This window comes from Lissotriton vulgaris, chromosome 2_1, assembly GCF_964263255.1.
Source record: "Lissotriton vulgaris chromosome 2_1, aLisVul1.2, whole genome shotgun sequence".
Classification (NCBI taxonomy): Eukaryota; Metazoa; Chordata; class Amphibia; order Caudata; family Salamandridae; genus Lissotriton; species Lissotriton vulgaris.
Window position 1 is genome coordinate 18,114,271 of NC_141687.1, and position 16,296 is coordinate 18,130,566.

At 47.2% G+C, this 16,296-nt stretch overlaps 1 protein-coding gene across 2 annotated transcripts in view; it reads left to right on the forward strand.

Moving 5' to 3' along the window:
• The window catches only part of STK11IP (serine/threonine kinase 11 interacting protein), a 367,631-nt gene that overhangs the window by 25,392 nt on the left and 325,943 nt on the right, over positions 1-16,296 (forward strand). The gene's annotated exons all lie outside the window — the stretch shown is intronic.

Sequence of the window (16,296 nt, forward strand, 5' to 3'; positions counted from 1 at the left end):
TTTGGAATTGTATTTATGTATGTTGCTATATGGTTGTACTTGTACAAACCGAATAAAGCATTTTGAAAAAAAAAAAAATACCAAGCCCACACCATGGAAAACTCTCCGTTCTGCACCTTAGCATGTCAAAGGACTCGTTGCCGGCCTCTGATGATCATGTTTCGTGGATTGTTTTATCCACTTTCAAATTTAAACTTTCAAATTCCCTTCTCTATTTCATTCGTCTACCAGAACATTTCAGGCCAATTTAGAAAGGGGAAGACTTGTTTCTGTGACCCTAACAATATTGACATTATAGCCCTGGACAACCAGGCTTGTGATAGCCTCCTCGCCCGTGCGCCCAACATGACATTGATGTCACAACCGAGAAATTATTAAATATGTTAAATACCTGATGAATGAACATGCTCCAGTGAAAAGCATGGGAAGGAAGCCAACATCCTCTCATCCCTAGTTCGTGAAGGAGCTTCAATGGTGAAAAAAACCACTCCGACATCTTGAGAAATGATGGGGATAAGAGCCCTCTCAGTTCAATCTTACAAGACTCGGGGATGCTAGAAAAATGTATACACTTAACATCTTTATAGTGAAACTCTCCCTCATCAATCTCTTCTAGGTACTGCAAAAGTCACCCAAAACCTCTGTTTGAGATTGTTAAACAGGCAAACAATCCTTTGTCCAATAACATGGTCCCTGCTCCAGAAACCAAACGTGAGAAATTTCTGAACTTCTTCTTCTCAAAGAAGGTGAAATGTTTTAAATATTCACTATGATCAAAATGTGACATCCTGCTTACCTGTGAGTTCATTTGCAAAGCCCGCCCATCCTGCTCTAGCTTTGTTAGTCTCTGAGTTGGAGTAACTTGATACGATAACCAAGGTCCAGTCTTCTATTCACCTCTCCAAATGCTCTAACTCGTCCATGTCATGAATTCCTAGCTGAAGCAAGGTGTTTTTTCCAACTTTTTGTGATGAGCAGCTGACACAAAGGACCTAAACAACTTCCGTCCTATCTCAACACTTCCTTTCTTAGGGACGGGGTTGGAAAGCTCCATTGTCTCATAACTGAAGGAAAACAACCTTCTCCACACCTTCAAGTCTAGAGCAAGACAGTGTTGTAGCATAGCTTTTTGGCTTTTTAGCTAGGCCTTCATCTTTAGGATCATTCACCATCCTTTTTCTGGGACTGTCCGCATGCGCCATGAGACTCCCTCACGGGATGTGATATGTTTGCGCAATACAAATATCCAGACTAGACTAGTAACCATCCTTCGTAAACGTATCAACCAATCGTTCCACCTCCTTGATGCAAATAACTCTTGCCTTGTGTCCTGTTGCACCTTTCAACGGCCATTGATGCGCTCAACTACCTGGCACCGATTAATGTCTTAGAAGAACAGATCGGCATTGGTGGTCCAGCCCTGAACTGTTTCACTTTCTATTTGTCAAACTGTTTTTTCAGACAGTGATGAAAGGTCATTCATTCTGAAGCAAAAATAACCTTTAACTAAGAATTACACCGGGACTATTCATATATCTCACCCCCTTGGAGAGAACCTACGAAACTTTGGAATTCTGTAAGACCAGTATACTGATCACGCCTAGATTTATTTGTTTTTTCATCCAAAATGAAATCATTCTACCTGCCAACATCGAGGACAGAGTCCAACAATGGATGGCATGCCGCCATTTAAAGTTTAAACCTCCTAAACCAGAGCTCCTACTCTGATAAATGAATCTCCTCATCCAAGAATGGCGGGACCCTGTTTTCTCCTGAATAGGAAACTGACCTATGTGGAGAATTCCAAATCCCTGGGATTCCTCCTTGAAGACCATTTCAATCTTCAGAAACAAATCTTGTCCGCCCACCACTAGCTCAAGCTACTTTGGGGCATCGGACAGTTCATCCCAGAGTAAGACCCACATACAAGCTGCAGTCCAAGCACTGGTCCTCCTCAGACTGGAGTACAGGCCCTCCCTCCTCTCCAGTCTCCTGAGAGCTCATTTGTCAATCTTGAAAGCCGTGCTTGCTGCAGCTGCTGCTTGTCGCAGCTAATTCACCGTCATTGCTCCATTCTTTATACTCTACAGCAGGATCCTATTGAAGCAAAGTCTCAATTCGGGATGGAATGTATTACTCGCAAAGGTCTTCATAATGCTGCATCCTTCTATTAGGCTGAAAAAAGTTGTCTCTGGCTCCCAAACGAGGCTCGAGGAATGCAAAATCCCATCTTCTGGAGCCTCTGACATCCAAGCGTGAACTCTACATGAAACGGACCTCGTCTTGAGGACTTGCATGCTGCATTGCCAGACCCGGATACCGCAATCAATCCATTTCGGATCCCGCCTACTTTGGACATTCTTCAAAGTAAATCATTTACGAGTCTTTTGCCCTTGAGCAAAAGACCCGTTTTTCACAAACCGAGTGCTACATATCTGTAGTAACACTTCTACAAATGTGTAATTTTAAGGCAATTACCCTCTGTCCTGAGGATGAACCTTTACTGTCTTTGGTTCGAAACGTCGTCGACACTATTACACTAAATGCATAAGCTGATTTATACTTTCTACTGCATATGTGTATGTTACAGATTGTCTGGTATATGATTTATTCTAATCAGATGTCCTGTTATTGCCTGCTATTTTTCTTCATGTTGTTTGTTCTCTTAGTGTGTTAGTCGGACACCGGCCGGTGTCCCGCTTCTATCACACTCTGTGTTTTATTATTTCATGATTACTGGTGTATCAGGGTAATAAATTGTCCGGCTGGACTTTTTTTCCCCCCCAGAATATAGTTCCATTTGTTCTATATTTATTTTCCTTTATAGTTTCTTCCTCTAAGGACCCCTGTTCTTGATAACATGGACTTGGAGCACCATTCCACCAAGCGTACTCAGCAAATCCTCTTGCCTTCAAGAGGGAACTCAAAATCCCTTCATTTCAGAGCTGCTTTGGATAAACACGTCTTCTGTGGATCGATCTAGTGGTTTTGATTGTAGCGGTGTTCTGACCTATTAGAGTTCTAACTGCATTTATTATTATTTACTTCTTGGTCTACCCGCGCTCTTCGAAAGCTCTGAAATGCCCTTGGGCCAAGTTCACACGATGTAAAACTGCAAAAATAAACATGAAATGGAGCTTAAATGAGGAGGCTCTATGGAGAGATGCTGCTCATGGAGCAGAGTTTGCAGATGACGTATGGGAAATGAAGTGCTTTTTTGATTTTACTCGAGATTATGGGATCAAGGAGAGATCCGAGTCAAAGACAACTCCCAGATTATGGTCTGTTGAGACAGGAGCAGGCATGAGTTCAAGATCATATGGAAAAGTTAAAGGGAGTATGGAAGGAGTTTCCAGACCAAATGTTAGAATTTCAGTTTTTTCAAGGCAGAGGGCATTTTTGTCCATCCTAACATTTGTGCCCAACAAGCACAGGTCGAAAGTTGAGGTGTCAGGACTGTCTTGGTGGAAGTCAGTAACAATTTGAGCTTTCAACTGAACCGAACAACAAAATGCGTACCCGGAACAGGATAGGGTCGCGTCCACCGAGTACATTCTGCTTGTGACAAGTGAGGGCACGGAACCTTTCCTGATTCTTACTCCAACCTAGAACACTCATTGGCTGGTGGCGATGCGGTCTCAAGAGCAGGATCAGGAAAACAACTCGGCGCACAAGATCCGCCCTGTAATGGAAGTAAAGCAAAAGGCGTGTTGTAAAGCTCCAGGTGCTCGGGTGATCCAACCGAAGATACCACAAATGTCTCAATGTACAAAGAAAGGAAGGCTCCTTTCATTCCACTCTTGAACCGCTGCAATGTGCGAATCCGTAGAGATTCAGGATATGTTCCAACTACTAGGTTTGGTTTAAAGGTTTTACACACAACACTAGTGCCCTTAAAATAAGAGTAGGCAAAGAAAGGTCTTTGGAGATCACCTGAGCTAAACCCTGAAGGTAATTGGGGAGTGGGGGCAGGATAAGACGTTGGAGGCGGGTGCTATGGCTTTTATTTTTACACTGGTGTGCAGCTGTCTAGTCTATGACCGTGTATCCGTCCTGGGTCCGAGATTAAATAGTGGCACCAATTAGGAATGAATTCATATGAATGTTTGTAGGAAGATTAGAGTTTTTTCTGGAGGCCCTCCTTGCCTGTGTGTTTTTTCTGTTTATATTTGGCAAAAAGTCTGTTTCCACGTGTTACATGGTTGAGATATAGTGTGAACTTGAATCAAAGCATGTTTAAGAACACCCATTACTCGTGACGTCAGTAGGTGAAAGAGAAGTGTCCCCCTGAAATGAATCTGACCTCCTCGTGTGGGTAATTTTGGTTGGGTGGACGGGCCCTGCCTTAGCAAGTGCCAGGGATCTGGACCTACAGTGACGCGATGACTGAAAAAACTCAGGCAAATGTAGGCTGCACTATGGGTAAAAGTCGTCATATTGTTGTCTTGCCTCCAGTTCTGTCTGTACAGACCGGGTAGGGGGCCGCCACCATGCATAATCCTGAACCCCATCATGTGATCATGTCACCCTCCCAGGTCTGGTGTCGGCTACACGTGCAGCCTGTGAGACCGTGCACACAGGACCTCGATACTTGAAGCGAAGTGATGTCCGCGTCATTGTGTGACACACAAAGGGTGCCCCCCTCCTCTGGTGGCAAAGAAGGGGAGCACCCGTGCCCTGGGGACAGAGCGGGTGTCACACCAGCGTCTTCAGGGGTTACCTCTCCGGCAGTCTCTGCCCCTGAAAGACTGCCTGCGCGTCTCTGGGTGCACGACCACTGTCTCAAGGAAGCCACCACAGTTCAGCCAAAGTGATGGGATGTCACCATATGGAGTATAGGCCATGCATATCGAAGGGACAGCATATTATATATGAGCTCTACGATGATGTCATAGGGGGCTTGAGCCCAAGCTTCCTGAAGTGCAATCAAAGGTGAAGTTATAGGAATTATCCGATAAAAGTGTATTTGAATGCACTCACTGTGTGGGCAATAGACATTCTGTCCTTCTTGATCGAGAGATTGATTAATTCAATGAGGACGCTGCCTCATAAGCTTGCAACACTTGAACAGCAATCGGGACGCTCTTTTTGACAAAACTTACAATATAAAATCTCAGATCTACAGCAACAATTTATAATAAATACTATTTTACTGGAACCATGAAACCTAAAGAAAGGAATGGGACCTGGGTGAAAAAAATAGCATTAAAGGGGACACAGTTTTGGTGCAAATAGGAATAATAGAGCCATACAAGGTGCATAAAGTGATAATACGTAGCATACAAAAATACAATATTGCACAAGTTCTCAGTAATGTAGGCATAAGTCCTATATTTGTTTTTACCAAAGATGTCAAATTTAAGCTAATTGCTTGTTGAGTTTGTATTAGTATTTAATCTGAGGTTGTACTTAGTTCGTTTTTAGCACCCGTCTCCTAATAAATCTCATTCTTCCCAAAGATTGGCCACTGCACACACTCCTAAAGGCCTTGTATCTGTTCTAAGGATGGGCAAAACTTCTAAATGACATCAGGTTCCCAGTGTTTAGATCTTGGGTTTTTGTATGATGGACATTCAAAGAGAATATGCTTGGTCGTCCCTCAGTCTCAAAGCAGCATGGACAGTGACGTAGTGTGGCTGAAGAGCCCCTGTTCCATGATGCTGTGAACGATTCCAAGAGACGCATTTAAACCTGAAATGGATATACGACTTCCTCTCTTGAGGGATAGCGATGAAATCCATGTAAGGTTCATACACGCCCAACAGCTTAACCTCGATAAATGCTATTGTGAGGCGGCTTCCAACTGTATGTGTAACGGCTCTCTCTGCCACCCAGTTCCAGTAATAAGACTTAACCCACTCTCTAACAGGCAGTAGGCTGGTATCTGTCACTTCCCACAGGTTCCCCAGAGAGCAATGTCTCGATGTTACTGAACCAGCCAATTCTTTTGACGCGATCCAGCTTGAGGACTTCTCCAAAGGAAGTCGCACAAGCTCAGGTGGCTTTACTTTTAGGCAGAGCCAGAAAAGAAGAGGGCAAAGCCTCGCATTATCCACTATTGTGGTTCTGCCCAAATCTAACCTTAAAGGAGTGAGCGGGGTACCCTGGGGAAGGGAGCAGAGTGATCTTAGGAATTTGTTTTTATTGAGAATCAAGCCCTGGAGGTTATCAAATTCCCAGATTTCAGCCTCGCACGGGGCCGAGCCAACCACCTTCTGATCATATATCTGGAGCGGGCTCTGATTGGTCTAGTTTGTGACGCCCTGTGTTCTGAAATTAAGGCCCCAAGTTCTTACTCTGCCGGAGGATTCCCTTTTAGATATGTTGTTTCCATGCTATTTTGTCTGTGAGGGTTACACCAAGATAAACAATGGAATCCACTCTTTCCAGTGGAATCCCACCCAATGATAGTTTCCCTTTAAATATTTTGTGGGGCTTCATTAGTAAGAGTTTTGTCTTTGAGGTGTTGACTTCCAATGCTCTCGTCTCACAGAAAGGCATGAAGCCATCAAGTGACAATTGGAGGCCTCTGAGGGTTTTAGAGACTAATAGCGTATCATCCGCAAACAGCAAGGTAGTTATTTTTACTCTCCTTACTGTGGGTGCGTCTGCATGGACTTCGGCTAGATGTTTCACCACCCCATTTATGAAAAGCAAAAATAGGGTGGGAGCTAGAACGCAGCCCTGCCTCACCCCTCTTACAACCTTTATTGGGTCCGTCACTTGCCCTTGGTCCCCCCCATCGTACTTTAGTATAGTTTCCCTCATGCAATCGCACGAGGAGTGCCAGAAGGCCATGTGGGAGCCCCAGATCTTGCAGGACTTGTCAAAGTGTGGCCCTAGGTATAAGATTTAAAGCTGACTTCAGATCAATGAAAACAGTATATAGACTGCCCTGCTCTAATGTCTCAGTCTTCCAGGCCAATAGAATGAAGCGGAAGACTTGGTCGATGGTACTGACTTTTCTCCTGAACCCTGCTTGGAAGGGGGATAGTATGTTGTTCTCCGCCATCCAATCAGTGATTTTGGTAAGCAGGGCATGGGAGAAAACCTTCTGCGCTCCGTCCATTAAGCTGATCGGCCTGTAATTCGAAGACAGCGAATGGTCCCCCTTCTTATGGACCAGAATGACCTCTGCTCCTTGCCATGAAGGAGGTATGGAGGCCCCGGCAGCTACACCATTTGTTAGTGACCACATATAAATGGACCAGTTAGGAATGTCAGCTAGAAAGACCTCTCCGGGTATTCCATCTGGACCTGATGCTTTGTTTTTAAGTATAGAATTAATACTTTCGAAGATATCGGTTGCAGAGAATAAGTCAACGTTTGGCTTCTTATTGGTGTATTCTTGGAAAGAGCCTTCAATGTCCGTCGCAGCTGGTCCTGACTGAATAATGGAGAAATGATCAAACCAGGCAGCCTCTGTGATATTGTTGGTGGGTGATCTGGGTCTTTCTGTATCTCCCCTTGTTACGAGTAACCAGAATTGCTGTTGATCCTTCCGTTTACAGGCGTCCTTGATCTGCAACCATCGATCCTCCACTCACTCCTTTTTTGCTTCCCTCTGAGCTTTTTTGTATAAACTCCTAGCTGATCTTATGTTAGTCGTGTTCTTGGCTTTAATCTCAGCCGCCAAATGTGACCGTGCTTCCTTGCATTTTTGATTAAACCAGGAGTGCTGCGAGTTGACTGGTGTCTTCTTGCGATGAGATCTCAATCTGGTAAAATGGGAAGCCAGCTGCGTGATAAAGGGCGAGTGGCTGTCCGTGACCGCTTCTAGCTCGTCTTGCTGCTCGACTCTATTTTGGAGCTTGTTGATATTTCTTTGACGGGTTTGTTTTATAGCTTCAATCTTGTCAGAATCCATTGCTACCCACACCCACTTTAATCGTCTGTTATCATTCATGGGATATAAATCCTTGGACGAGAGCATTATCCCTGATATACTGATTTTTGTGCTTTTAAAATCACTCTCACTCTCACCTGGGCACTGTAGAGCGGCACTTGGCACGGGCAGCAGACCCCAGCGCTACCACGCTGCCTCGACCCCCTCCTACGCCCCCAATGATCTCGGCACCGCGTGGATGGTGGCCACGCCCACTTTAGGCCACGCCCCCTTCAAGCGCCAGCTATAAACGCTGAATACAAGCGACTGGCATTTAGTTCTTGTGTCCTGAGGCGGAAAGCCGGGACTGTTGTGCTTTATTTTAAAAATTGAAAACTCGCGATTAGACTGATTTTTGTGCTTTTAAAATCACTCTCACTCTCACCTGGGCACTGTAGAGCGGCACTTGGCACGGGCAGAAGACCCCAGCGCTACCACGCTGCCTCGACCCCCTCCTACGCCCCCAACGATCTCGGCACCGTGTGGATGGTGGCCACGCCCCTTTAGGCCACGCCCTCTTGGGCTAAGCCCCTTTAGGCCACGCCCCCGGAACGCCCTCTCCAGCAAACGCATTAAAATGTGTCTGGCCAGGAAGCGCAGCGGACGAGGGCAGCGGACGAGCGCAGCGGGAGTGCCGTTTGCGCGCCAAAGGCGCGCCTAAGGCAAGCCCGTCTGCGCTCGTCCGCGCTCGAACGGGCTCAGGGCCAGAACCCATGCCGGGGTCAGCTTCCAACAGGGTGAGTTACTCGCGCCGGGCCCTCCTAAGTCTCAGACCCACCACCAACACAATGTGTAATTATGTTCATGACTTAGACGGATCTTTCATTAGTTGTGCACTCTGTCACCCAGTCCATCTACAACTTACCGATCCACCTATTTCACACCCTGGCCTAAAACTAGCTGAACTGAATTGCAGGTCGCTCCCCATGCATGCTCTGCTCATCAATCACCTGCTTGTAGACCACGACCTAGACATTCTGTTTCTTACGGAAACGTGGCTCACCACTCACTCGGATTCGGATGTGGTTTTAGCCCTACCCCCGGGCTTCCTCATCCAGTCCCAATTACGCCCCTCTGGCAGAGGAGATGGACTAGCCATCCTTCACCGGGATCATTTCTCCTGCAGAATTAGCGATGCCCACATCTCGGACTCTGAAAGTTGCCATTTTACCATCCAGCTGGCCCCGACAACATCGCTGGCAGGCCTCCTAGTGTATCGCCCCCCCGGCCATTTGGCCCCTTCGCTAGCGCCCTTCTAGAATCGATATCATCACTGGCCCATTCAACGTCTAACTTCATGGTACTAGGAGACCTTAATATCCATTTCGATGACCCCCTAGACTCAGGGGCCGCCGACTTGATCCTAGACCTGGCTGCCTATGGTCTCCAACTGACCAACTCTGGAGCCACCCATATCAAGGGTCACCTGCTAGACCCAGTCTTTACTAATGTCCACACCCTCCAGGCCAAAGCGTCCCTCCCCCTCCCTTGGACGGACCATTTTCTGGTCCCTCTCTTTTTGCCAGGAGAATTCAGGAAGCCCCACAAGCCCGTCACCTACATCCGGGACAGGGCATGGTCCAGACTCTCTACAGAGGACTGGGCCAGAGCCTTGGACTCTACGACCCCTACTCCCTCAGAGGACCCTGTCACAGCGGACAGAAATTTTAGGGAGTGGATCTCCAACTCCCTTGACTCTATTCTCCCCATAAAAACTCGCGAAGATAAAAACGGAAAGACAGGATCAGCCCCATGGTTTAGCCCGGAACTCAGAACCCTCCGCAAGGAATGCAAAAAAGCGGAGCGACTGTGGAGAAAGGACTGGCTCCACTCCAGTAAGGACGCCTTCCGAAGGTCGGTGAGAACCTATAAATCCACCCTGAAACTCACTAAAGCCTCATACTACGATGCAAGAATAAAAAATGCCACCAATTCAGCGAGAGAGTCCTACCTCATCGCCAAAGAGCTTTTGAAAATACCACACCCCCCCCCCCCCCCTCCGCCAACAGGTCCCCTCCAGGCAGGAGCGATGAACTTGCAACTTACTTCGACTCCAAAATCTCCCACATCTTAGCCTCACTCCCACCACCCAGTCAGCCAAACTACAGGGACAATGATGCGCCTGTCACCCGCACAGGAAACACCCCACACCCTCAGCTGACTGTGTTTAGGGCGGTTTCTCTGGACGAAGTGGGAAAGACTCTGGGCAAGATGAAAAGCGGCTCCCCCTGTGACCCCGCTCCCATGAGATTCCTGTAAACAGTTGCCCCTGCTATCGTGCCCCCTATCACGGAGCTGATCAACATCTCGCTGTCCCAAGACTCCGTCCCTCCGAGCTGGAAGGGGGCAGTAGTTAAAGCTCTTCTATAAAAACCCCAACTGGACCCCGCCGACCTGGCAAACTACAGGCCGATCTCGCTCCTCCCGGGTATTAGCAAAATGGCCGAAAAACTGGTCAATGTCCAACTATCCCAGTTCCTCGAATCCAACAACCTACTGCGGCGGTCCCAAACTGGGTTTCGTCCTGGCCACGGCACATACACTGCCCTCCTCGCAGTCATCGAGGAGGCAAGGTGCATTTTGGATTCAGGGGGGTCAGTGGCAGTGATCCTCCTGGACCTTAGTGCAGCCTTTGACACGGTGAACCACCGTGTCTTGCTCCACCGGCTGGCCAGGGCAGGACTCGGGGGCAGCGCACTGGCCTGGATAGAGTCTTTTCTGTCGGGCCGTACGTTCCATGTCTGGGACGGCAACTCCCTCTCAGCTTCCCTCCCTCTGTCTAGCGGGGTCCCCCAGGGGTCTTCGCTAAGTCCCACCTTGTTTAACGCTTACATGGCCCCTCTGGAGGACGTAGTTGCCCCATTCTGTATCAAGATTGTGAGCTATGCGGACGACACGCAACTGGTCGTCTCGCTCTCACATCTTGACCACTGCCCAGACAATCTGTTGAACTGCCTCCAGGAAATCCACCTCTGGATGTGCGAGTCATCACTTAAGCTCAACGGATCTAAAACCGAAGTCATGCTGATGGGCAAGAAATGGTCAGCAATTCCCCCATCGGTCTGGCCCGATGTTTTTGGCGAGGTGCCCGCCCCGAAGAAGGAAATCAAGACTTTGGGGGTCTGGCTCGAACCTGATCTGTCCATGAAGACCCAGGCAGCCAAAACAGCAGGAACCTGTTTCGGACTCATGCGATCAATCCGCAAGATCCTTCTACTGCTCCCTCCCCCTTCTAGGAAACTCCTGGTTCAAGGCCTGATCCTTGCACGATTGGACTACAGTAACGCCGTCTATCTAGGAGCCCCCGAAACTACTCTGGCAAAACTTCAGCGCACCCAAAATGCGGCTGCCCGGATGCTGATGAGTCTTCCCTCCAGAGCCTCTGCCAGATCAGCGCTCAAGGCCCTACACTGGCTTCCAGTGCGAGAGAGGATAGAGTTTAAGGCAATGTGCACCGCCCATAAACTCCTCAACGGTCTAGGCCCTTCGATCCTGAGAGACATGGTCACCCCGTATAAAGCACCGAGACTCCTGCGCTCGGACAATGAGCGCCTGGCCAATGTCCCAAGATTCAGGAGGGCTCGCACTGGTGGTCGACGCTTCTCAGTTAAAGCGTCCTCAGGCTGGAACTCGCTCCCACGCTGTTTGCGGCTGGAACCATGCCACCTACGCTTCCGCAAACAGCTAAAAACTCTGCTCTTCCCCAAATAGGACCTCCTTTCCACTCTTGATCATCGCAAGTTCTTACAGCGCGGGGATGCCTCCGGGTCACCAGGCGCTCTACAAATCGTTAAATAAATAATAATAAATAAATATCAATGGTTTTACACCAAGGTGAAATCATGGCAAGCTCAAGTGGATTATGATCGCTATCCATTGTTTACCTGACCATCATATCCAGTACTTCCGGCCACAGCCTAATATCTATCAATACATAGCCGATTCGGCTCGTATTGATGGTCCTATTATAGTATTCGCTCCCATCTTGTCTGAATTGGTACGGGCGTTTGCTGCCCTAAGCCCGTACTCAAGGGTTATGACCTGGAGCTGCAGGGCAGTTTGAGTCCATTTTCTGATCGGTGGCAAATCAAGGGGAGGGACATGCCAATGTGCCTCTACCTGCTCGCTGTTAGATACATCTATCAAATCTAATGGCTCAAACATAGTATTAAAATCTCCTGCTACTATCAGAGGTAATAATGACTCTCTCTCCTCAAGAGTGTTTTCTAGCGCTTGGAGGGCTGGTGAACATGTGCCTGCCTTAGTCCCACGAGCGTAGACATTGAATATGTCCACCATCCTGCCATTTCTGCATTGAGGCTAATTGCAAGTATGTTGGGGCTATTCATTTTAATCTGTTTAATTGTACCTAGCAAGTCCATCCTGATCCAGGTCAATAGCCCGCTCCTGGCTGGTCTTATGATGTACCCAGGAATATAGAGAGGTGCAGACACCCAGGTTTCTTGTAGATGCAGACATCGAATTGTTCAATGTATTCAATCCAGTGGGGGAGTGCCACCTTAGATCTTATTCCAGCCACATTCCACTTCAATACACAGCATGTAGATGATGTTTCTTCTAATCCTCGAGGGATGGTGTAAAGGTATCCCTCCGATGCACGTCACGTCTGTGGTGCTGGGGGGTTTGTTCGTTGGTCTAGGCTTGCCATTGTTGGAGTTCCAGTGGTAGGATGCGGTGGAATAAGGGACTCAGAACGAGGGATCGGCAACATGGTCGAGGAGACGGTTAGTAGCGCTCCAGGCTGTTGTGTCTTCAGAGCGCGGTAGGTGTTATTATCATACTTGCTGGAGATCTTGTAGGATGTGTTATTGTGTCACAATAGTCAATCGTTCTGGAATATGATGAATCTGACCCCATCAAGGCACTAAATATTCAGTGTACATGCATCTGGGTTGAAACAGAAGGGCTATATTTCATCTGGATGTCAATGGTTACCGGGGAGCAGGTTATTGCCTCCAGAGCAATTAGATTGTGAACTAAGTTCTCATCTCTTAGTTGGAGTTTGATGGAGTCTGGATGGGAGGCATCGTATGATATTCTTTTTGCCCAGAGACTATCGTCCCTGATTATGGACCTACACCCCCTTATTTTGCGGATCCAATGGATTGTTTTGTTGAGCAATAAATGGTGGTCCTCTTGTTTGCCTTTCGATTAAACTTTAGGCACATTAATGATTCATAAAGATACTCTTAGTGGGACGATGGTCTTGGTTCTGCCTCAAAGTATGGCGGCTTTTATTCTCCGCCTGCATTGTTCTGCAGTGGACTTGTATTTCTATATTCTATTGGACGACGTGTTTGAATGGACATTAGGGGGACTGGGTTACTTGTAGGCCTTACGGAGGTGTTACTATCTATTACAGGAATATGATTTTGTAAGGGACTAGTGGATAGTTCACTTGTGTTTACTCCATTGATCATTTTTAACACAGAGCTTCACTTGGTTTGAGAGCGCTAGAAGTAAGGATTTTAGAGAACTAACTTCATCCCTATGTTCAGCGATAATCTTACAGGTGTTGCTCTCTTCAGTTGGATACTGTAGTTGGGGAACCACCTCCCTCTCCTCTAGTGCCTCATTCTGAATGTTCATACATGCTACAACTGTGCTGTGCAACAGGGTCTCTCCCTGTCCTCATCCTGCCTTTCCACTGTTTGTTCTGACTGGTCTTGGAATCATGAAAAAGGGTTAGAAAGAGGATATTAGTGGTAGTATAGTTGTCATTCCTACCATTTTCGGCGTTATTGTGTGCCCCTAGGGTGGACACCCCTTCCTCCCTATCATGCTCTGCCGGTGTGCATTTCTTATCAGTGTTATGTTTAAAAACATTGGGCACAGTGCTCTGTGTAGTCCACCTAGTGAAAATAGACAGGATCTGGTTAGCTTTGCTTGCGTGAGTAGGCTCGGAGCCTGATTCCATGGTAGAGTGCTGTTTCCCTGATATGAGTGAGATGGTCGGAGTGCTGGACGGCGGAGCTAAGATGTCTTGACATTCTACCAATAAGTCGTCGATGCGATCTAAAACACAGTTTTGGGCAGCAGACTTGTGTGCAATTTTGGTTTCACTAATTATTCTGCATTACCCCTCCCCCCCCCCCCACCCCTCAGGTGTCCCACCCTCTTTATTGACACTCACAATTGTTTTCCTTTTCGCCATGACAATAGTTATCTGTTAAATCATCCATGGAAGCAGTATTATTGTTGATGACAAATAAATCGAAAGTTTACCAACAATGCTAACTTTCTTAATAGGCTTTTCAAGGGCAAATTTATAAATATATCAAGGATTCAGTGCATCTATGACTCAGTTTAAAGGCGGCAACCATCCACAAGTCCCAGAGAGTTACACTTTAATCACGGAAAAACAGCGAGCCAGGGGAGGGGCCCTCCTGGGGGTTTGTGGGCAATGGAGTCCCTGGTCACTGAAGGATACGGCGGCAACCACCAGGAAAAGCGTCCCGCGCCGCGGGATAACAGCAGCGCTTTTAAGCCCTTCAGCTGCTCCTCCCCCTCATGGGGACTTGTGGGCAATGGAGTCCCTGGTCACTGAAGGATGCGGCGGCAACCACCAGGAAAAGCGTTTATATCACTTTTATGATTTAGATCTAATGAATATATACTAATAAAATGAAGTTTTAATGGATTCTTACACCATACATGGTTAGATCCAGTCTTAATACTTTTTAGACCAGTTGTTGCCTAGGGGTGTTTATTTCCATTGTATAATAGAGAGTAGCTCCAGTCCTTCATGGCTTGTCTCAGGTCGCAGGCAGCCGGTCCAACCATCTTCTGAGGTTCCTGAAAGCGTCCAGAAGAAGGTGAGTGAAGGTCCAGCTTTGTAGGCTTCACATGCCTATGGGTAGAGGACTCCCTAAGACACTCCTAGTTCTTCTCTGGCCTATGAAGTAAAGGTACCCAGGTGCTTCCCTACCTACTTTTGTAGTAGTTCCTTTTTGTCTAACTGCACCTATCACTAAATTCCAGTTTGAAGCAGGCACTGTACTCCAAGCCAGAGACAGAAGTCTGGTAGTACAAATGCCGGGTCTTTCAGCAACCGGGCATGGAATCCACTAAAAAGGTTTTGAGCTTCCTTGAAAGGGAGAGACCTGGATGCCGAGTGTTACTTGTGGCTCATCAGACCTTTCAAGCAGGGTTAATATAGTGCTGCTAAAAGGAGGCCACAGCCCCATCTTACATATTCTGTTGATCTCAGAGGAGCCCTTTATGCCTATTGAGTTCAACATATTGTTTGCTCCTGGGAGGCTTATAACACATTTTTTCACACCTATTCAAGGCTCAGAAAAAGCTGTGCGACGCGAAAAAGCGAATGCAAATTAGCCTCCAGAAACATCAGGCAGGTAAAGGTAAAGAGTGTGAAAGTAACTTTTCTTTACTATTTATTGAAATCTAACATCACCATTGCATTGGATTTTTAATAGATACAAAAAATAGTTGTTTAATTATTTGTTTAGCAGGGTCCTTTCATGTGTTAGCAGTATTAGTATTTTAATATGGACTATGATTTTTTCCATAGGTCAGCTAGGTCTTCGAAAGTGAAATTAGCGTTTTGGGCCTTGTCATTTTAGGGATCTGTTAATATTAAATGTATATGTGTCCCCCTTTTAAATACCATGCATTCTACCCTAGAAGCTACAATGTTTACATAGTAGTGCCTTACCAATAGTCAAAAGGGAGGCGTTTACCTGTCAAACGCGGGTCCCGCTGCAGGTTTACGCTGCCGCAGTCGAGGTACACAGGTCGGCCTGCAGCCATGTCTGTGCTGCCGCTGCAGTGGATGGCACCATAGGTGCCGCAGTCGAGCTACACCGGTCGGCCTGTAGCCATGTTTGTGCTGCCGCTGCAGTGGATGGCACCATAGGTGCCGCAGTCGAGCTACACAGGTCGGCCTGCAGCCATGTCTGTGCTGCCGCTGTAGTGGATGGCACCATAGGTGCTGCAATCTACAAGTGGCTTTTTAACTTTCATGAACTAGGAGCTCTTTTTACACCAAATCCGGGGGACGAAGAGACAAGTTAAATGTACAAATCAGGAATAAGCAATTTAACCATATTTAAAAGGACAGGGAGGGCGGATGGGTGAGGGATGTGAAAGAATAGGCGGAGGAAGGGCGTCTCGAAGTGTTGATGTGATGAGAAGATGGAAGAAGATTTTCAGGCTTGGGGTGCGCTGTTGACTAGGTTCATGGACCGGGGGGAGGGTTCGTGGATAACCACCTCACCCGAAGAGGTGAGCGCTCCTTCCGCCTCAGATGCTTAGGCCCCACATGTGCCTGGAGTGGAGCTTGATTGGGTGTGAGGCTTCTGTAATACTGCAGGGCATGAACTAGAATGACCTACTACTCAACTGCTTGAGAATGGCTGATATCCTGCATT